At 35.6% G+C, this 23405-nt stretch overlaps 1 long non-coding RNA gene across 1 annotated transcript; it reads left to right on the plus strand.

Moving 5' to 3' along the window:
* The first annotated feature begins 13205 nt into the window (after positions 1-13205).
* LOC120078584 (uncharacterized) lies at positions 13206-13965 on the plus strand. The gene is made up of 2 exons (XR_005482043.2): positions 13206-13336; positions 13717-13965. It is a non-coding gene; the product is annotated as an uncharacterized LOC120078584 (long non-coding RNA).
* Positions 13966-23405: the final 9440 nt, after the last annotated feature.

The raw sequence follows: 23405 nt of genomic DNA on the forward strand, positions 1-23405 counted from the left end.
CCCTAAACTTAGCTTACCAACTTGTATTGATATGAAATTAGGCCCCTAGATACCTTTGGACAACAGTTGGACGCAAGACAAGACTCCCTTAAGCAGTTGGACGCATGGCAACACCTTTTGGACCCCTGGACAACATTTGATCAATTCATACCTTATTAGTCAACACATGGCCTACCCCAAAAAACTTAATTTTCCCTCGATCACTTCTTTTTTAGTCTTCTTTAAAGGAAAAATGTGTTGTGAGTTGAAATGAAGCCTCGTTGGGGTATTTATAGGCCATCTAAAACATATCTATCATCAACCACAAGCCTTCAATGCATGACATTTGTATTGCATGAGAATCCTAAGTGTCAGCACCATGCAATGTTCAGCATAAGGATCCTTGACACATCCTACTTGCATGAGAGTTTCAGGTGTCCTTCCTATGCAATGTTCAATGCATAGGCCTCTATTAGATGTCACTCCAGTCTTTTGCATGCTCTAATATGCATCCACCTCCTCCTAGACTTGTATGGTGCTTCATTTGGTTGAGCCACGTACTTCATTGTGCTATCAACCCGACCTTGTTCTCCAAGTTTCCTTCCACCAACGCATATAACCTAGGTTGGGCGCATGGTTGTTTCAAAAATCAACCTTCATGCATCCAACACCTCCCCCATGTGTCCATGGTGATATTCTCAACTCATACTCCCTTAGTTTTGGTGGTTAAGTTCCTCAACTCAACCTTAAGTTCAACTCATATCTTCCCTTTGAGCCTTAACCAAAAGCATGCACCCATGCTCTTCATCATGTGTCCATCTTGCTCAAATATGCATCTATCTATTGTTTTAGGTATTTCCTTGGTGCAACTTCCTCTTTAGGGATTGTTTTATGCTTCCATCTTGCTTCTTCTAGAGTCCTAATGGAATGCTTGAGTCTTTCCATGCGTTAACCCTGGACTTCATGCGCTCATCATGCCCTATGCGCCAACTCTTCCTCTTTTCCTTCTCTTTGGTTTCTATTTTCTCTTTCTATGCATAGTCCATCTTCCATACTCAAGGACTTAGCCATATGTTCTCCTTGTCTTGCGTTCTTTCCCAAGGATGCGTCTATATGGCCTTGGATGTGCCAATGGCTCCATCCATGCGTCCAACTCTTCCCTCTTTAGGGTTTCTCCTCTTGCGATGCCTCATGTTCTCCAATACTTAGCCAATTTCTTCCTTTCATGTGCCCTATGCATTCATCAAGCTCTCCTTATGCATCCATGAGGGTATCCATGCGTCCATCTAGTTGTTCAACGCATAGCTCACTCAACTTCCCTCATAGCATAGCTTTCTTCTTTCCTTAAACATCCAAGGTTGTCTAAAACTCCTTTTAGTATGCATTCATAGGGCTCCTATGCGTCCAAGTTCTTCCTCTGTCCTATGCTATGGACTCAACTCTTATTCTCATAGCATAGTTTGGATACTTGGTGTTACGTGCATAATATGTACTGTGATGCGATGATATGTGATACTACTTCTAGATGTTTGCGTTATTAATGAAATATTTGTAGTATGCTATGCGTTGTCACAAGTTTCCTTGCGTTGAAACCAAGTATAATTCCAAGTTTCTCGGAGTGAACCGAGGTAGAACACATGGATTGCGTAGTTAATGCATTACGTTCGTGATATATGCGACCGGGGGTTTTTCAATTAATAAAAAATTGTGTTTATACAGGTATTTAAATTGCGTTAAAGTAAAATTATGCGGTAAAGTAAAATTGCGATAATAAAATAAAATGCAATAAAAATAAACCTAAGCTATTATGATACAAGATACAGGATACTGATACATGATATTGAGATTGAGACTAACTGTGAAGATTATACAAAGGGTCGTGTTATGCGGTGGCAAGTCTTTATGTATGGAACGGAAATAGAAAGGGTAATTAATATAAACATCACAAGTTCATTAATTGCGTTAAAGATTTAACTACGGTTCCGCTTTCCCTTTGCGTACACCTCTCGGTGATCGGCCGCGCTCCCACATCTTTGTGGTGAAAAAGGGATGAACGTAATGAACGCAAGGTTGCTTCCATCGCTGGAAGTACTTCTCGCTTTAGTCAACGCATTCTTCTAATCTTCTTTCAACAAGCAGAATGACATCTTCACTGCTACTCTCACATGTGAAGATGCCGTCTAACATACTTTAGCTAAACATCTTTATTTATTTAGCATAGATTATTTACTTGTTAGATTCATACTAATTATCAAGGGATTAAGAAAACATCATGGAGGAAGCGATTAATGGAGGAACGGAAATAGACATAAAGATGGAGATGAAAATGATCATGACATTCAATACTAATATTTGGTGTCTGATACATGGTGTGAATGATAGAGATTAAGAAGATGAGTGCAATTGATGATAAGAGATAGAAACAAATACAAAAGAGTGCCAACGTCTTGACACAAATCTAGACGATGGATTTGCTTACCGGCGAAATGGACTGAATGGAAGGAAGAACTTCCCTCTCAGGCTTGGTCGTCCGGTAGGAGTGACCTTAGTACAGAGCTTCACGATGGGGATTGAAAGGATTTGCCCTGAGACTCACTTCTCAGCCTTGTCTCTTAAATCTTCCCGGATCTTCTCCGATCAGCACCCAGACCAGTCTCTCTCTCAATATACAAATATCAAAATATGCCCGTATCAAGTATATTTTCCAATGGAATTTCAGAGGCTATTTATAGGCTCAGCTTTGACTCTCTGACTTGTGGACCCCACTTTATTGTTATGGCAGCTCTGGAAATGGTGGAATGAATATTCCTTCTGTTACACAATCAATCCTGTCAAAAATGCACAACGGTCAGTTGTACACGTGTTTGAAACCTCCACAATTGCGTTGCTCTTTTGCATCTTCGATCGTTTGCCCGCATGCGATGTTGTTTTTTTATTACCGCATGCGGTTGAAGTTGCATTGATCGCAAAGCTCTTGATCGATTTTTGCATGCGCCGTCATTGCATTGATCGTCTATTCATTCCTGAATGATGGGCGCAATGCGACGTAGATGCGTTGTTTTTTTTTATCTTGAGCCATGAACGCATGCGGTGACTTGATTTCCTGCAAAACAGACTTGAAATATTCTTTTCTACCATCGCAATGGTGTCAGTGGGTGTATTGGCGATAATTTATAATTCTTGCATTTCTTAGCCAATTTCCATATAATTGACGTAAGTTTTCTCTCTTTTAACCGCAATATCTAAACAAAGCAGTATAAATAACTTGTATTTCTACAAGTTATCACACCCCCAAATTTAGATATATGCTTGTCCTCAAGCATATCTTCTACTAAGGCACTAATGCTCAATTCCTATCCTAAATTTTGCGTCGATTGGTTGCTCCGAATGCTCCACTTTGGCACATTACTTAACAATGCAATTTCCTTCTATCCTTGCTAATTCATAACAAAGCCCTACTTTATTCTTCTATTCTATAAATTTCTGCTCAAAAATCCTTTTCTAGTTTTTAAAAGAATGTTTACCTCTTCTTTGTCAAAACAACTTGATGCGTCCGGATGCAGTGGTCAAACCTTGCGTCATTTATTAGAGACTATTGATCATGGTTACACCCTTCATTTTGGCAAGTTCTCACGGGTGTCATGTGAATATCCAACTACGTTTGTGTGCCAATCTCAACTTTATCTCATGATTTTTAGAGGAGTTGTCTCTTGCATTCTTTGATTATTTTTTTTATGCATTTTTCTCTTTTCATATTGCATTGTTCTTGGAAACCCACCTTCGTTTTGGCTTGCTCCCACGGGTGTCATGCGAACATCCAACTACGAGCAGACTCCTTTCACAACTTAACTCTTATCAGGTTGGGATTGTTTTTTAGGTTTCTCTTGCACTGACATTGGAGTTTATATGAATTTTTTTCTTTTTTTAATTTCTTTAAATTTTTTTAGATGAAAATAATGAGCGCATTTTTCTTAACGACCGCATACTCTTGATCTCATCTGCTCAGACCTTCCCCACCCCCAAATTTAGAGATGCACAAGGTTCTCATTGCGTTGTTTGGACGGAATAGACAAATACTTAGACAAAATTTCAAAAAGAAGGTTTGAGCAGAATTTTGAAGGATAAAAGGTAAAGTATTGCTATAGCCACAAATTAACTAAGTGTTAATTAAAAATTACAAAGTGTTGGAAATGTTTCTAAGTCAATGCATATTCTACATCATGACAGCGCAATGAATAACGCAAAATAGAAGATTAAGAATATCGCAAAGCTGACAAAGGATGATAAAGAAGAGGCATAGGCATATAGAGAGAATGGTTACTTAGTTGTATTGAAAATTAACTAAGTATACAAATAATTACAATTAACGCAATACAAAACTTTTTTCCTGTACAAAGAATCAAAGAATTTAATTAAACAATGAAAATAACAAGTGAAGTTATCTTTTGAATTTGATTCAGATGGGTGCACGATTAAAAATTAACACCATGTTTCCATGAATGCAAATACATTTTTGCTGAGAATGGGCAACAACACATGTATTCCCGCAATAGACCCCTTAACTAAACGCATTTCTGGAGGACGGGTAAAGAACACATACGCACGCAACACACCCCTCACGCAATGCATTTGGGTGTAATGGATCAAGGTGTATCTTGTTATCATGAAATGCACCCATCATCTCGTTACATACCAATTTCCATTTTTCTTTTAATTCATCAATAACGCAAGTCAAAAAGACGTTGCGGTGTTAAACGTTTCATCCATTCATTCACAAAAATTTAAGAACGGTGCTACTAAAGCCTACGAATTAAAAGAATTAAACATGACATGGGAAGATACTAATAAATTAAATTGAAGGAAAATACAGAAAGCAGTAAAGGCTAACTCTAAGAAGCATTAAATAACACAATTTAGAAAGCAATAAAGAAAGCAAGTAAACATAGATAGGGATGCTAATTGGAGAAAGTTTTCCGAATTACCACAATAGCATCCCCCGCAAGCGGTTAATTCTGCTTGCCCAAGTCAATGGTATCCATGCGGCGATCCACATCGCCCCTGTAATAAGGATTAATCCGTTGACCATTGACTTTAAATGTGTTGTTTCCATCTTCAGTTGTTAGTTCCACCGCTCCGTGGGGAAAGATAGTCTTGATTTGGAATGGCCCAGACCAGTGGGACTTCAACTTCTCTGGAAACAATCACAAACGTGCATTAAACAGTAATACCTGTTGACCTTCGACGAATGTTCGGTTGTTTATGCGGTCGTCATGCCACTTATTAGTTTTCTCCTTATATATCTTGGCATTTTCGTAGGCATCCCTTCGCCATTCGACCAGTTGGTTCAATTGCAACTTTCGAACTTTCCCCGCACTTGCTAGATCACAGTTCAACTTCTTGCATGCCCACATCGCCTTATGTTCCAACTCAAGCGGTAGATGGCAAGCTTTTCCAAAGACCAGGGCATATGGGAACATGCCAATTAGAGTTTTATAAGCGGTCCTGTATGCCCACAGCGCATCGTTGAGCTTGGGTGACCAATCCTTCCTAGAGGTACTGACTACCTTCTCCAAAATAGTTTTGATCTCTCGGTTAAAAATCTCTGCCTGCCCATTAGTCGGTTGGTGATAAACAGTTGCAACTCTATGGCTGATGTTAAATTTAGTCAACAGGTTGGTGATTATGCGGTTGATGAAGTGAGAGCCCTCATCGCTGATTAAGACCCGTGGCATCCCATATCGGGCAAAGATATTCTTCTTGAGAAACTTCGCCATTGTGGCCGCATCATTATTGGCACATGTGATGGCCTCAACCCATTTTAAGACGTAATCAACCGCGACCAGGATGTAGTGATGATCTTCTGATGGTAGAAATGGGCCTATGAAATAATTCCCCATACATCAAATAATTCAACTTCCAAGATTGACGTCAACGACATTTCATTTCTTTTAGAAATATTCCCCATCCTCTGGCATCTATCACACTGAACAACGTGGGCATGGGCATCCTTAAACAGTGTTAGCCATAAATAGCCACTCTGTAAGATCTTTGTGGCAGTCCGCTGCCCCCCAAAATGTCCTCCATAAGGGAACTCATGAAAAAGCTCCAGAATGTGCTTAACTTCGTGCTCAGGAATGCACCGACATAGAATGTGATCAAGTCCAAGTCGGTATAGGAATGGGTCGTCCCAGAAATAAAATTTGATGTCATGTCTCAGTTTCTTCTTCTACTGGTAAGTATAGTCCTCTGGTACTTGGCCGTAAACTATGAAGTTCATAATGTCCGCATACCAGGGAATCATTCTTCAATATCTTTTTCTTTCCCTTGAACCTCGCAATTTTTCAATCTTGACAGATGATCAGCGACTTGGTTCTCAATGCCATTCCGATCTTTGATTTCTAGGTCAAACTCTTGCAGAAGCAACACCCACCGTAACAGCCCCGGCTTCGCATTCTTTTTTGTCATCAGACATTTGATCACAGAGTGATCAGTATACACCACAACATTTGTTCCGATAAAGTACTGGCGAAATTTCTCTAGTGCAAATACCATTGCGAGCATTTCTTTCTCCGTGGTTGTATAATTCTTCTGCGCATCATTCAACGTTTTACTCGCATAGTAGATAGGTTGCAAAACCTTGTCCTTGCGCTGACTCAAAACTGTGCCCACAGCATATCCGCTAGCATCACACATCAACGCAAATGGTTGCGTCCAATCCAGTGCAATCAGAATGAGTGCGGTGATGAGCGCATCTTTCAATGTGTTGAATGCTTCAGTGCACACATCATCAAAATTATATTCTTAGTTAGCTTCAAGGAGCGCACTTAAGGGCCTTGCGATCTATGAGAAGTTGCGAATAAATCTTTGATAAAACCCAATGTGTCCCAGGAAGCTCCTAAGTGTTTTCACGTTTACTGGTGGGAGTAACTTGGAAATTGTGTCAATTTTCGCCTGATCAACTTTCAATCCTGCCTTCGAGATTTTGTGACCTAATACAATTCCTTCTTCAACCATAAAATGGCACTTTTCCCAGTTCAGAATGAGATTCATTTCCACACATCTCTTCAAGACTTTCTCAAGGTTAGATAAACAGAAGTCATAATTATTGCCAAAAACTGAAAAAATCATCCATGAATACTTCGATTGACTCCTCCAAGTAATCTGAAAATATCACCATCATACATCGTTGGAAGGTACCTGGCAAATTGTAGAGTCTAAATGGCATGCGATGGAATGCAAACGTAGCAAATGGGCACATGAAGGTTGTCTTATCTTGATCCTTCGGCGCAATTGCAATTTGGTTGTACCCTGAATAGCCGCCAAGAAAGCAGAAGAATTCATTTCCAACAAGTCTGTTTAACTTCTGATCAATGAACAGAGTGGGAAGTGGTCCTTTTTAGTGGCCAAATTTAACTTGCGATAATCCATACAAATTCTCCACCCCGTAGTTGTCCTTGTGGGAATTAATTCATTCTTGTCATTGGTGACGACTGTCATCCCCCCTTTCTTCGGAACACACTGCACTGGGCTTACCCAGCTGCTATCAGATATTGGGTAGATGACGCCTGTATCCAACCACTTCACTATTTCTTTCTTCACGACCTCCCTCATGGCAGGGTTCAAGCGACGTTGCCTTTCTATCGATCACGTTTTTCCTTCTTCCAGACGAATCTTGTGCATGCAATATGAGGGACCAATTCCTCAAATGTCTACCAAGGTCCATCCTAAACCCTTTGCGTTGTTTCTCAGGATCTGGATGAGTGCATCTTCCTTCTCCTTACTCAGCGAGGTAGAAATGATAACCGGTAACGTGTTGTTACCTCTTAAGTAAACATACTTGAGGTGCACTGGCAACGACTTCAACTCTAACACGGTTGGTTCTTCCAATGATGGCTTAGTGCGTTGCGATGTTTGTTCAGATAACTTGAGTGGTTCAAAATTTGATTCAACTTGTATTGCAGTGCAATTCTCCTCCCATATTGCGCCGATTCCAAAATCTTCTTCCTCCAACTCTTCGAGGGGCTCGTGCCAAGGTTCTTCCCGCAATTCTTCCACACATTAGCAATTCTCCATATCACTTGGGTATTTCAACGCATTGAAAATGTTAAACTTCACTTGCTGATCATCAACCCTGATGATGAGTTCTCTTTTTTGTGCGTCGATCAGCGCTCGCCCTGTTGCGAAGAATGGGCAACCCAAGATGATAGATACTTCTCTGTCAGCTTCATAATCCAATATGATAAAGTCTGCCGGGAAGATAAACTTATCCACTTGCACGAGTACATCCTCTATTTTACCCTTGGGATGCGTTATCGATCTATCGGCCAACTGTAATGTAATCGTAGTTGGTCTTGCATTGCCGATATCCAGCTTCTTAAAGATCAACAAGGGCATTAGGTTTATACTCGCCCTTAAATCGCACAGCGCGTTTCCGACCTTCTTCCCTCCTATTGAGCAAGACAATGTAAAACTCCCAGGATTCTTCATTTTGGTGGGGATATTGTTCTGAAACAGCACACTGCATTCATATGTTAACACAACTGTTTCATTTTCCCCGATCTTTCTTTTGTTAGCCAAAATATCCTTGAGAAATTTTACATAGCTCGGCATCTGTTCCAGAGCTTCTATTAAGGGAATATTGATTTGTAGTTGTCAGAGAACGTCCAGGAACCTCTAAAATTGTTTACTATCATCTTTCTTCTTCAGCCTGGATGGGAAAGGTGGAGGATCCCACTGTACTTCTTGTTTAGTTGGTTGTTTGTTGAGGTCCTGTTCTTGCTGTGTTTTATTAATTGGAGGTTGTGTTGATTTAGAATTCAAGTCTTACTGAGCTTCATCACTTGTAGATGTACTTACTTCTGAACTGGTAATTTTTCCACTTCTGGTATCTGATAAGAACGGTTGGTCATAGAGTGGAATACTTTGAGAATTACCTAGGCTATGGTCCGGATTAATGAAGACATGAGGATTGCCTTGATTCCTTTGATAACTGTTCTGATGAAAACTGTGGCTCCCCTAGTTTTGATTCCTGTCCCAACTTAAAGTTGGGTGATTCTGCCAACTAGGGTTGTAAGAGTTGCCAAATGGTTCATGGTAGACAGAGTATACGGGTTGTTGATTCCACTGGCAGACTTCCGCTGAATGCCCCTCTCCACATTGAGCGCAATTCATACGGCCACGTGTGTCAAAGCATTAACTTGTGCTGAACCCTTAGAGAGATGTCTTTGTTGATTAGCCATAGTCCGAAGGAGCGAGGTCATTATGGTCATCTGTTCTACCAGTGTGCTCATTGTATCAATTGACACATCGACACTTTCTGCTTTTTCTTGCTACAGACCTCTTTCCTCGAACCCGGTATCAATCCACTCATCTGAATGTCGCAAGATGCGATCCAAGATGCTCTTTGGTTCCGTATACGATCTATCCATTAATCCTTCTGCTGCGGAGGCATCAGCAACTACTTGCGTTGGTTGATCTAAGCCACTGTAAAAAGTCTCCATCAGAATGCCATCGGGAATCCCGATATGTGAACAACTCTTCACTAATTGTCAGAAATGCACCCAGGCGATGCTCAAAGTTTCATAACTCTTTTGTTCAAAATTCAACACATCCCTCCGTCTCCTTGCATTGACGGCTGGAAGGAAGAATCTATTCATGAACCTTTCAACCAACTAGTCCCATGCGTTAATCTCATCTGGCTCTAATGACTGAGCCCACCTCTTTGCTTTGTCCCGTAGTGTGTACGGGAAAAGATATAATCTAAGTCCTTGTTGAGTCATACCAGGCATGGAGAATGCGCTGCACATGTCTACAAAGCTCGTCAAGTGAGCATGCGGGTCTTCTCCTTGTAATCCTCCGAATTTCCCCACATTCTGAATCATCTGCAGCATAATTGATCTTATTTCAAAGTTTACATTCTCCTCTACCATGGGTCTTGAAATTCCTGGCGAGAAATTATAAAAATTCGGCGCTGCATAGTACCTTATAGGAATGTTGCGGTCAGCAGCAAGAAATATGGAGTCTTGCGCTACCCAATTTTCCCTTTGATTTCCTGCGGGTGCCTCGTTATTGTTAGCCATGCTTCTTCACCACTTAATTCGGCCCTGATGTGCGTCTGCGCGAATAATACACTTGATCTCTGGGTCTGCTTAAAATTTCTAGATCACTCCAGAACTCATAAGCTTTCAGATTGCTCTCCGCGATAAACAGCTAGTACAAAGAGATCTGTCTTGCAACATATCACAAACGTATTCAACATTAACCATTACCAATCCCCAGCAACGGCGCCATAAACTTTTTATGTGCATAATGTGTACTGTGATGCGATGAAATGCGATACTACTTCTAGATGTATACGTTATTAATGAAATGCTTGTAGTATGCTATGCGTTGTCACAAGTTTCCTTGCGTTGAAACCAAGTATAATTCCACCGCAAGTTTCTCGGAGTGAACCAAGGTAGAACACAGGGATTGCGTAGTTAATGCGTTACGTTCGTGATATATGCAACCGGGGGTCTTTCAATTAATAAAAAGTTGTGTTTATACAGGTATTTAAATTGCGTTAATGTGGTAAAGTAAAGTTGTGATAATAAAATAAAATGTGATAAAAGTAAACCTAAGCTATTATGATACAAGATACAGGATACTGATACATGATACTGAGATTGAGACTGAATGTGAAGATTATACAAAGGGTCGTGTTATGCGATGACAAGTCTTTATGTATGGAATAGAAATAAAAAGAGTAATTAATATAAACATCACAAGTTTATTAATTGCGTTAAAGATTTAACTACGGTTCCGCTTTCCCTTTGCGTACACCTCTCGGTGATCGGCCGCGCTCCCATATCTCTGTGGTGAAATAGGGAGAGACGTAATGAACACAAGGTTGTCCATCGCTGGAAGTACTTCTTGCTTTAGTCAACGCATTCTTCTAATCTTCTTTCAACAAGCAGAATGACATCTTCACTACTACTCTCACATGTGAAGATGCCGTCTAACATACTTTAGCTAAACATCTTTATTTCTTTAGCATAGATTATTTACTTGTTAGATTCATACTAATTATCAAGGGATTAAGAAAACATCATGGAGAAAGCGATTAATGAAGGAATGGAAATAGATAGAAAGATGGAGATGAAAATGATCATGACATTCAATACTAATATTTAGCGTCTGATACATGGTGTGAATGATAGAGATTAAGAAGATGAATACAATTAATGATAAGAGATAGAAACAAATACAAAAGAGTGCCAACGTCTTGACAGAGATCTGGACGGTGGATTTGTTTGCCGGCGAAATGGATTGAATGGAAGAAAGAGCTTCCCTCTTAGGCTTGCTCGTCTGGTAGGAGTGACCTTGGTACAGAGCTTCACGGCGGGGATTGAAAGGATTTGCTCTGAGACTCACCTCTCGGCCTTGTCTCTTAAATCTTCCCGGATCTTCTCCGATCAGCACTCAAACTAGTCTCTCTCTCAATATACAAATATCAAAATATGCCCGTATTAAGTATATTTTTCAATGGAATTTCAGAGGCTATTTATAGGCTCAGCTTTGACTCTCTGACTTGTGAACCCCACTTTATTGTTATGGCAGCTCCGGAAATGGTGGAATGAATATTTCTTTTGTTACGCAATCAATCCTGTCAGAAATGCACCACGGTCAGCTATACACGTGTTTGATGCCTCTGCAATTGCGTTGCTCTTTTGCATTTTCGATCGTTTGCCTGCATGTGGTGTTTTTTTTATTACCGCATGCGGTTGAAGTTGCGTTGATCGCAAAGCTCTTGATCGATTGTCGCATGCGCCGTCATTGCGTTGATCGTCTATTCATTCCTGAATGATGGGCGCAATGTTGGAGAGATTTTTGTTATTTATGAAAGGAGAGGAGTTGAAAATGAGATGAGTTTAGTGGCAACAACTTAGAATTGACGGATAATATAGAATAGAATAATCAATAATGGGAAAAAGTTTAATGTGTTATGCGTTTCTCAAATCTCTAAATACATTAGGGATGAGGAAAATATATGCTTAATGAAATAATCAATTTATTGATTCAACAACTTTTAATGATATTTTATCCTATTTTTTAGGTACACAATAGGGGTGGGAGAATTCGACTCCTCAATTGCTAATACATGCTATATATGTCTCTTTCTTCTTTCCTCTCATTGTCTTTTTGTCTCTACTCATTCAATTTATCCTCTCTATCAATCTTTTTTTCATTACCTCTCTCTCATTAACATAACTTTTGAGAAATCAGTAATAGTCCACTTTATGTTTAGAGCTCTAATTATCCTCTCTATCAATTAACTACGATATTATTGTTTCAAATCCCTTTTTGATTTAGTGTATACTATTTCCTACTCATCCTCTATTTTCCTCTTTGTTATAGTATTTACTATTTACTATCAAAACTAAAATAATCTGCACCCCAAACACAAACTATTATAATCTAGACTAAAATAGTATGCACCCCACACACAAACTATTAAAACTTAGTCCACAAATATAATAACCAACTCAACGTCCCAAACAATATTTAATCTTTATGGTGAATATGAAGAGTTTTCACAAAAGATGCAATAACTTTTAATCTTTTCCAATTCCATAACAAAAAATTGAACGATTATTTATAAATGCAAGTTCTTGCCTATGAATAGTTTATGCATTTGTAAGAGGCTCATTGATAAGAAAATAATCATATCCTTTTTCTTTGTGGTAAAGTGTTTGATTTCAAGTACAACTTAATCTAGTTTTTTTTCCCGTTATTTTAACTGAAATTTTGAATCAAGCTGCTGGATTGGATTGTACCAAAAACCATATTTAGTGAAATTAATGTTTTTCTTTTAGCCATATAAATTGAAAGGTCTCTAGCAATGTTATTGTTATGGGCGATCTTGGAAAATGTTAATGTCATATATATTATATTGAATAATTAACTTAATCAGAATACATTACAAAGGCGAATAAATAGATACCAACAGACCCAATAAATTAAAGAAACAGAAAAAGAAAAATATGAAAAGAAAAAACTAGATAAAGAAAAGATATAAGAAAAATAATAATTAAAATAGACCCTAATTAACTTAATACCCTCCCTCAAACTCAAGGTAGTAAAATAACAACCAGCTTGAGTTTGTGAAGCGATCAACTAAAGTTGATGACGAAACTCCTGAATAAAAAATCAAGGTAGATCTGATGGAAGACAGAACCCACAAAGAACTAAAACTAGAATCAAATAAATAGATGAACCGAACTGAATCAAACTAGTTTGAATGACCTAACCAGACCAGACTCAATAAACTGAACTGGATCGGACCGATCTAACTGAACTGAACCAATGATTTTCCCCGGTTTCTCTCAGATCTCTACTTTCATTGAGTTTCTCCTTCTGATTATCGCTTTTTGTGTTTGTTTTATCCATTTGTGGAGTTTGAGGATTTGTGTTCGTGGTTATTTCTCTATTAGTTTATGAGGAATTTGGGAATTTGAGGATAATGGAATGAGGAATAATTGTTTTTTGCTTCAAGACCAATTTATTGAAATTGTTCTTGTTTCTTGCCTCTTTCCTGAAAACAGTCTGAAAACCTACTTTTAGTTGAAATTAACTTTTTTTATTGCTCTATTATTATAAATACAAGTGCTTGTGTCGTATCAGAATTTAGTTGCCATGAACCAACTTCTTTTATTTGGTCATTTTTTTAATAGATCTAATGTTGGGTTTCTTTGACAGATTGGTCTGTGAGACAAAGGATGGTTCTGCTGTGTTTTTGAAAAGGTATGGAATTTGGTTAACAATTTGTTTGTTTCTTTGTCTCTTTGTTTCTTTCTTTTCTTTTCTAATGGATATTGTTGCTTTTAGTTGTGACTGTTCATTTGATCAATCAGGAATCTCTAGACTTCCATTTTAATTTTTTTGGTGTTGAGTTTGAGATTAGTTTTGATGTAATAGTTTTCACATTAAGTTTGAGATTCACATTCACATTGAGAGTCTATACTTATTTTTATCTGTATTAACTTATTTTATCTAAAGAAGAGCTTTTTACTATGCTAAAGAAGAAAAGCTTCTGGTTTATGATTATCTTCCTAATCGGAGTCTACATTCTCTTCTCCATGGTTGGTTCTGTGATGATTCTTTTTGGTAGCTTACAATGTGTTCGATGAAATGCCCCAATGAAGCATTTGGTTGTTTTTTCTTTGATTTCTGTTTGTTTGAATTAGGAAATCGAGGCCCAAGAGGCAGAGATCGATCGTCAATGGAGGCAGAGATAAATCAATGTATAGATTTGTCTTTGTTGATCGATCGTCAATAGAGGCAGAGATCAAAAAGTATAAAACCTTAGATTTATGGCTTTGATATCATGTTAATTTGATATATTTTATTGAATAATCAACTTAATCAGAATATATTACAAAAGCGAATAAATAGACACCAACAGATCCAACAAAGGAAAGAAACAAAAAAAGAAAAATATTAAAAAAGAAAAACTAGATAAGAAAAAGACACAAGAAACATAATAAATAAAATACACCCTAATTAACTTTAATAGAACAAATGATATAATCAACATAACAAACGAATAAGGCAAGTGAAGGAAGAAAATAATAGGATCTTTGCTAGCAATGATATTTAGAGGCCGAAATGGACCTAAATAAGAAAGTTGAATTAGGCCTAGACCAAGTTATCACACTCGACCTCGCCAATGACGAGGGAAGCCCATCAAACTGGTTGGAGGGGTGACTCTCACATGCCTAGGTTCGATAATAGAGAAAGGGAAACTTGGAGTAGTTAGAAAACCCTAAACGAAGAGAAGCTAGGTTATCGATTCTAATAAATACATGAGGATAGCATTAGAAGAGGTAAGTAAGTTAACTCTAAACTAGAAAAGGCTATCAAATGTCTGACTTGAGCATTGGAGTGTGTGTGCCAAATATCATATCGGTGTGTAGATCTCTTTGTTTTGCATGTCGTGTTCTTCTCCTAAATACAAATTTATGTTTTTTCTACGTGAAGGTCGAACATGTTTTTCCATGTTATGAAATTTGGCATTAGTAGTTGGTGCCGTCAGCAGGAACACAAATTTTCTTTTAATAAGAGATCTACAATTTCCAATAAAAAGATGAGTCGAACAATCATGGAGATGAATCTAGATGGAGAAGATTCTAATTAAGATTGCCATCTACAAAGAACTTGTGAGAACAAGGCTCCATAACCTTAGCAAATAGAAAGACAACTCGAGGAGAAATTTAGTTATTTAGCTGGTTATTTGGGTCACATAATCCTTCAAAAACATAATTTAGATTGTCTAACGACATGCATATTAGCTAACTTAGTAAATCTAAAAATATAATACATAATTTAAATTGTTTACCAAACGCGCCATTCAATTCTCATATCCCGTTTTATTATACTTGAAAAAAAACGGAGAGGAGGAGGAGGATGAAATGCACAACAAAGGGGTGGTGGGGAATGTGAAATATTATCTTAGAAATTTGAGAAAAGAGATTAAAGATTAGGAAATTTTTAGTTGACAAATCGATTTAAATATTTCTTTTCAAAAAATGAACAGTTGTCGGAAAAATTAAAATTCTTAGTTCCAAAATTTTTTAATCGAACTAATATATTGTAAAAGAAAATTCCATACAGAAATCTAATAAATAAAAACAGAAAGTCAGAAACCCTGAATTTAAATAAGAAAGAAAAGTCAGGATATTTTTTTATATAAAAATAAGAAATTAATCAAGAAAAGGGAAGAAAGAAAAAAGATTATGTGTAATGTGAAATATTGGTAGACATATTTGTATTTCGTAGGTAATTATTTTAAATGACAAAATTGCTAAAAATATTTATAAATAATAACAAAATATTCGCAGATAATAGTCTATCGTTGTTTATCGTGATGATAGACACATATAGTAATCTATTGCTGTCTGTCGCTGTCTATCACATATAAATAATAGACACATATAATAGTTTATCGTAATCTATCATATTTTATCACAGATAAATTGTCATATATTGCTATTATTTGTAAATATTTTGATTTGTTATCAGATATCTGAAAACAAATCCTATCATAAAATATAGACAATAGTAGAAGTGGAAAAACAAATTGATAAAAATTGTAATAGGTCCCTCTCGTTTTAACTTAATTTATATTTAGTTATGAAGTTTTCAAAATTAAGACTTTTGGTCTAGGATATTTGTATTTAATTTCTATTTTGTCAATAAGATTTCAAAATTGATATGTGAAATCAGGTATAAATTTCTCCTTTTACTTTCTTTTTATTCTTAATTTATCTTTTTTTTTTCTTTTTTTGAAAAAATTATCCTGAATTCTCTTTCTAATTTCAATTCAGGTTATGACTCTCTATTTTTATTTATTAAAATTTTGTCTTGATTTTTTTTTATAATATATTAGCCTGATTACAAAATTTTGAAATTAAAAATTTTAGACCCTATTTGGTAACTATTTTGTTTTTGTTTTTTACTTTTAAAAATTAAGTCTATTTCCTCAATATATCTTAGAATGATTTACATCTTTCTTTAAGTGTAATAGTTGAATTCTTAGCCAAATTCTAAAAACAAAAACAACTTTTTGAAAACAACTTTTTTTAGTTCTCAAAATTTGGATTCGTTTTTAAACCACTAGTGAAAAGTAGATGACGAAGGAAGAAATTTAGAACTGGAAGTAATGTCCATAGGTAAAAACAAAAACTAAAACCAAAATGGTTATTAAACGGGGATTCATTTTTTACCAATTGTACAATCATTATTTTCTTTTCTTTTCTTTTTTCCTTCTTAAATCGATTTGTCAATTAAACATTTCTTAATCCTCAATAATCTATAAACGTCAAAAAAAAAAAAAAAAAAAAAGAACTTCAATAATCTATGTTCTCAAAATTCTAAAATAAAATTTCATATTCCCCACCACCTTCGTGGTCAACTTCCTCTTCTTCTTCTCCACTTTTTCCCTAGTTGTTTCTTTTTCAAGTACAACAAAATGGGTACGAGAATTTAATGCTGCTTTGATAGACAATTTGAATTTTATGTGACTAAATTATACAAAATATCCTTAAATTTTGTACTTTATATTAAAATACCCTTGAACTCTCAAAAGTTTCAAAAGTATCTTTAAATTTTTACAAAGAATACATATTTGTTGTGCTAATCTTAAAGATAATTTATATGTGCTAAAATCGTTAGCAACTAAAACCCTCATAAATACTAAACTATTTAAAACTGTGGTAACTCAGAATAAAAGACTTAAAATTTCTCCTAAGAAAAATGCCCATCTTTAGCACTTGAGATTAGGACACATAAATCTTAATAGGATTGTGAGACTGGTTAAGAATGGACTTCTAAGCGAGTTAGAAGAATTTTTTTTTACGTGTGAATCATGCCTTGAAGGCAAAATGACTAAAAGATCTTTTACTGGAAAAGGTCACAGGGCTAAAGAACCCTCATAACTTGTACATTCAGACCTCTGTGGTCCGATGAATATTAAAGCAAGAGGAGGATTTGAATATTTTATCACTTTTACTGATGATGATTATAGATATGGTTATGATTCAAGGAGTATAAGATTGAAGTTGAAAACGCATTAAATAAAATCATTAAAACATTTCGATTTAATTGAGGTGGAGAGTATTTAAATCTAAAATTCAAAGACTATTTGATAGAACATGGAATTGTATCCCAACTCTCAGCACTTGGTACACCTCAGCAAAATAGTGTATCAGAAAGAAGAAATCAAACCCTATTGGACATGGTTCAGTCTATGATGAGTTATGCTTCCCTATCAGACTCATTTTGGGGTTATGCAGTACAGACTATACCTTACATTTTGAACTGTGTTCTATCCAAAAGTGTTACTGGAACACATTTGAAATTATGGAATGGTCATAAAGGTAATTTGTGATATTTTAGGATATGAGGTTTCCCAGCACACGTGCTTGAGGCAAATCCTAAGAAGTTGGAATCTCATTCAAAATTGTGTCTATTTGTAGGTTACCTTAAAAGAACGAGAGGTGGTTACTTCTACGATCCTAAAGATAATAAGGTGTTTGTGTCGACAAACACTACCTTTTTAGAAGAAAACCACATAAGGGAGCATAAATCCAGTATTAAGATTGTGTTGAGTGAACTTTCCAATGAAACTATCGAACCTTCAATAAGAGTTGTTGAAGAACCCAATACCTCAATAAGAGTTGTTGAAGTTGGATCATCTAACAGGTCAAATCCACCTCAAGTGTTGAGGGAGCCTCAACATAATGGGAGGGTTACGAACCCACATGTTCGTTATATGGGTTTAACAGAAACCTTAGCTATCTTAGTTGACGAAAATGTTGAGAATCCATTATCTTACAAGAACGAAATGGAGGATGTTGGCAAAGATGAGTAGATCAAAGTTATGGATCTCGAAATGGAGTCTATGTACTTCAATTCGGTTTGGAATCTTGTAGATCACCCTGATGGGGTTAAACCTATAGGTTGCAAGTGGATCTTCAAACGAAAATAGGGTGCTGATGGGAAGGTGCAAACCTTCAAGGCTAGACTTGTGGCAAAGGGTTATACCTAAGTTGAGGGAGTCAACTATGAGGAGACATTCTCACCTGTTACCATTTTAAAGTCTATTCGGATCCTCATATCCATTGTCTCATATTATGACTATGAGATTTGGTAAATAGACGTCAAGACTGCCTTTCTAAATGACAATCTTGAGGAGACCATTTATATGGAGCAGTTTGAAGGATCCATAGGTCAAATGCAAAAGGTTTGCAAGCTTAATCGGTCCATTTATGGATTGAAGCAAGCTTCTCGATCTTGGAATATAAGATTTGATACTGCGATCAAATCTTTTGGCTTTGATTAGAATGTTGATGAGTCTTGTGTCTACAAGAGAATCATCAACAGTTCAATAGCTTTTCTAGTGATGTATTTAGACGATATCTTACTCATTGGGAATGATGTAGGTCTATTGACTGAAATTAAGAATTGGCTATCGGACATCTGTAGAGTATGAGTCTATGGGATAGGCTATATTTAGTTTATGGCAAGTAGGAGATTTTGTACTGAACGCATATTATGCCCTAGTTTATTATTTTATGTGTACTTTTATATTAGTATGACTTTTATATTGTACAACCTATTAGTTTTAGGACAGGTGGGAGATTGTTGAGGTTGATGCCCTAAATCTCGTGGGTCCTGTAGTTTGTAATTGTTATGTACAAACATTTTATTTATTTAATAAAATATGAGATGTTTTATTCGACATTTAGTAGCATTGACCTACAAAACCAAAAAACTAACATCCAAGGTTATCTTTTATAATATAAACATATATATAGAGACATATAGGTGGATCATGTTTAAGCAATAACCTAAATGGTATGTAGTAGATAGATAAGGTTGGGTACCTTATCCTAGTAACACTACGAATATGGCCCGCTTTGTAGATGTTACAATTGTTGTAAAGGTATGCAAATGATCTGATCTTGATAATTCATGTGGAGACATGTGAGCGGGGGTATCCTATATAAAGAGTTCGTATAAAACCGGACCACAAAATGATTAGTCTTATTATATAACATCGTTAATAATAGAGATTTGCATTTCATCAAGATGACCATAAGTGACATGACCTAAATCCTACGTGAGTTATGAACTCTGATAGATAACACTAACATGCAGCAGAAGAAATCAAAATCAATAAGCACTCTAATTACATTTAATTTGAGTTCTAAAAGCATGCAAAAACAGTTTTCTGCTAAAGTAGGTTTCAATAATATGATTACCTTTGATGTTTGCTTCTTTCCGTGAATTTGAACTCAAAAACTTTAATGGACCACCACAAAGAGCTTCTTTACTATCCTTTAACTTGGATTTGAGAAGTGGAACTCAAAATTGGAGCGAATTATGTGAAGGGTTGGAGAGGGTGTGAGGGGTGGAGAGAGTGTTTCAACTTTTTCCAGCAGCATGAATGAATCAAAGTTGAGATTCAGCTTATTTATCAACTCTATTCATGCAAAAACTTACTTAGCTGCTAATTGACACTTCAATTAGCACTAAGCAAGTGAGAAATATGGCTGATTTGGGTGAAGCCACTCTAAATGAAGAAAAAACATGAAAAATTCCACTCTATTTTGTAATTTCCATTTAATTTTCAGGAAAGTTATATATATATATATATATATATATATATATATATATACATACATACATACATATTGTAAATTAAAATCTAAATTTGAATTTCAATAAATGATATAATTATTTATTTATTTAAATAATTAATTAAACTAATTTAATTAATTAATTAGTTAATAATTTAATATCAAATATTAAATTGATCAATCATCTAATTAGACATGAATTCTATTCATGTAATTTTAATATTTAAATCAACATTTAAATGTTTTAAATTCTCCAATTTTGTTCAATTTTCACAAAATTAAACGTTTTAATTGCATAAGTACAATTAATTAAAACCCTAATTGAATTTGAATACTTCAAATTCAAAACCCTAATTTCGAATTTGAATATTTCAAATCCGCTCAACTCACTAATCCAAGATATAATTTTATGAGCTAGTAGAGGGACCTTATGGACCTACAGGTCATGAGCTCTAGCGATTTGAGATTAATTGGCTAAACTCTTTTAGACCAAATTAATCAATATTCGTTAGCTACCGAGACACATCATTATAGCTTGATAATTGCACTCTCCTCACTATATATTTCTGTCCATTTTAACCATAATCAGTAAATCAATCCTTCACATGTTGTTCGTATTTTCAGCCAGGTCAAAATTACTATTTTACCCCTATAAATACATCTTGCTCTTAAGCTCCCACTGATCATCCATTGAACAATTTTGTTTATTGTCTAACTTAAAAACCATGTTCAAGACTAGAAATCAATGCATAAGAGAACAACATATCTGCTAACCCTATGCAGATTAAAGGATAATCTCAAATAGACAGGAGTTCATAGTTAGGTCATGATTAAGATCGAGTTACCCTAGGTCATTGAATTTGAAATAGTCAATTTTAATAGTAAACGGTCGTTATAAAGAAAAATGACTATTTCAAGGTCTGATTTTATGCAAACTCATTGTATAGGATGCTCTCACTCACATGTCTTCACATGAATGATTTTGGGATCACATCATTTGTATCAATATACAAAATAGGCCACATCCAATAGTGTTACTAGGATGAGTACCCAATCTCATCCATATATTTCTAGACCATTTTGACTATACTTGATCCTCTTTTTTGTCACCACATAAAGTTAAAGTATTCATATTATAACCATCGATTCGTTTATTGGATTTTTATAGTAGAATGCAATATCAATAACAATTTATTGAAAAATACTCAATAATACTTTTATTGATAAATAGAATATGTTAATAATATTTACGAACTACGAGTTTTAGGACATTCCCAACAATTTCTTGCTTATGAAGGCGGTCTTTTGATTTGTATGGGTGAGAGTGGTCAGAACGCGAACTCAATATGTCTACCATTTTGAGGATTCGTCTAATTGGGGAGTTGGAGACACAGCTACACAAGACAAAATCTACTCATTTCCTAACGTCTGGGTAAGTAGATAAATTGCATCCTTAAGGGCTGATTCCGAGGCTTGAACAATGTGGCGTCACATCCTCTCTTGGCCCAAGAGGGCTTTGGTCATAGTTGGACTATGACTTATTGTTCATTAAAGGGATCAGTAGTACTTAAGAAGTTAGATGTAACTACATGGAAAAAACGGTAACTTTGGTCCAGTTGTACTTACGAGCAATTTATGAATAGTCATCACACTGTTGATGGTTATATCCAATGGACATAGAAATATATTTTTAGTGCAAAGAGTGCAACTATCGGTCTTTAATGGAGTGATCAGTAGTTAATGGATGTTGAATAATTTGATTAAAGGAGTTTAATTCATTATTCAAGTACCATTGGAGCTTCAAGCTACAGATCCATAAGGTCTCTTCTATAACTCAATAGGGATTAATGAGAATCAATTTTGGATCAATTTGAATTATTCAAATTGATTGAGGGAATTAATTATATGTGATATAATTAAATTAATTATATATGTGATATAAATAATATAATGTATTTGATACATTATAATATAAAGTTTATTTGAGAGGAAATAAATATTTGAATATGTTTCAAATATTAATAATATGGATTGGATTCATATGATTAAATTTAGTATAAATGTGATTTATATTAAATACCACAAATGATTGAGAGAATTAAAAACTATAGATTATATTGTATTTGATACAATATAAGAACTATAGATTATGTATTATATTTGATATAACATATACTTATATATACATATAATAAGTTATTTATTATATATATACAATTATTATTTAAATTTAAATTTCAAAATTAAAGGGAGTGAGTTACAACTCCCCCTCCCCCCTTAATTCTCTCAATTAAACGTGGGTGGGGTAGTTTTTTTAGGAGTTTTTTTGTTCATCTTCATCGTTTTTCACAAAGAGTGTCTCTATGTGTGAATCTCTGAAAAACTCTCCCTGTAAAAGATTTTTTCTCTCCTCTAAAATCTTTATTCCCTCTTCCCAAAATACAGAGTTCGCACCTCCGGTAGATTCTCATCCCAAAAGAGAATACAGAGGTCTCACTTGTGGTGGTGTCATCATTGGGTATTCATGTTTCCACGAATTGTTCATGACCAGTTCGAGGGTTTCGTGAAGAACGGTTCTTCAAGGGTACGTATTTCTCCCGACCTTTTCAATTTTTCTCGTTAATGTATATTTTTTTTCTGTGATTTTTGTTTTATGTGAAAATTGAAAATTGGGTCGATCCTCACTTCCAATACGGAACTTCACAGTTCCTTCAATTGGTATCAGAGCAGTGGTTTTTTGTTCCAATTTTTATTTTTCCAGAATTGATTTTACAGAGAGGGACTACATGCTTAAATATGCAAGGGATTCAGAGAGAGACTTAAAGGTAACTTAATTCAGGAGTATGCTATCCTATTTCCACAGTAAAGCATCTAATATACATATTCAGAATAACTCAAAGACAATCATAGTCACCACATACTCATCAAATTTACAATTAAAGTACAAATCATATTTTCACACTCAAAATTGAAAAAAAAAATTATGCAAAATTTAGCCACTCAAAGATAAACATGCATAAGTCAATATTTTCCTAATTAACATGCGTAGCAAGAAAAGCCAAACACTACAAATACAAAGTACGAGTACACCCTCCACCCAAAACTTAAAATCAAGCATTGTCTCCAATGCAAGAAAATTAAAACCAATAGCTCAACAGAAGAGTGATAAAAGTTTGGGCATAAGAAAGGATCTACGAAATCTGCTAGTGAACTTGTACTTGAACATACTTGGCCACGAGAATAATC

This window comes from Benincasa hispida, chromosome 5 (genome assembly GCF_027475165.1).
Source record: "Benincasa hispida cultivar pf3 chromosome 5, pf3_genome.v1.1, whole genome shotgun sequence".
NCBI classification, from domain to species: Eukaryota; Viridiplantae; Streptophyta; class Magnoliopsida; order Cucurbitales; family Cucurbitaceae; genus Benincasa; species Benincasa hispida.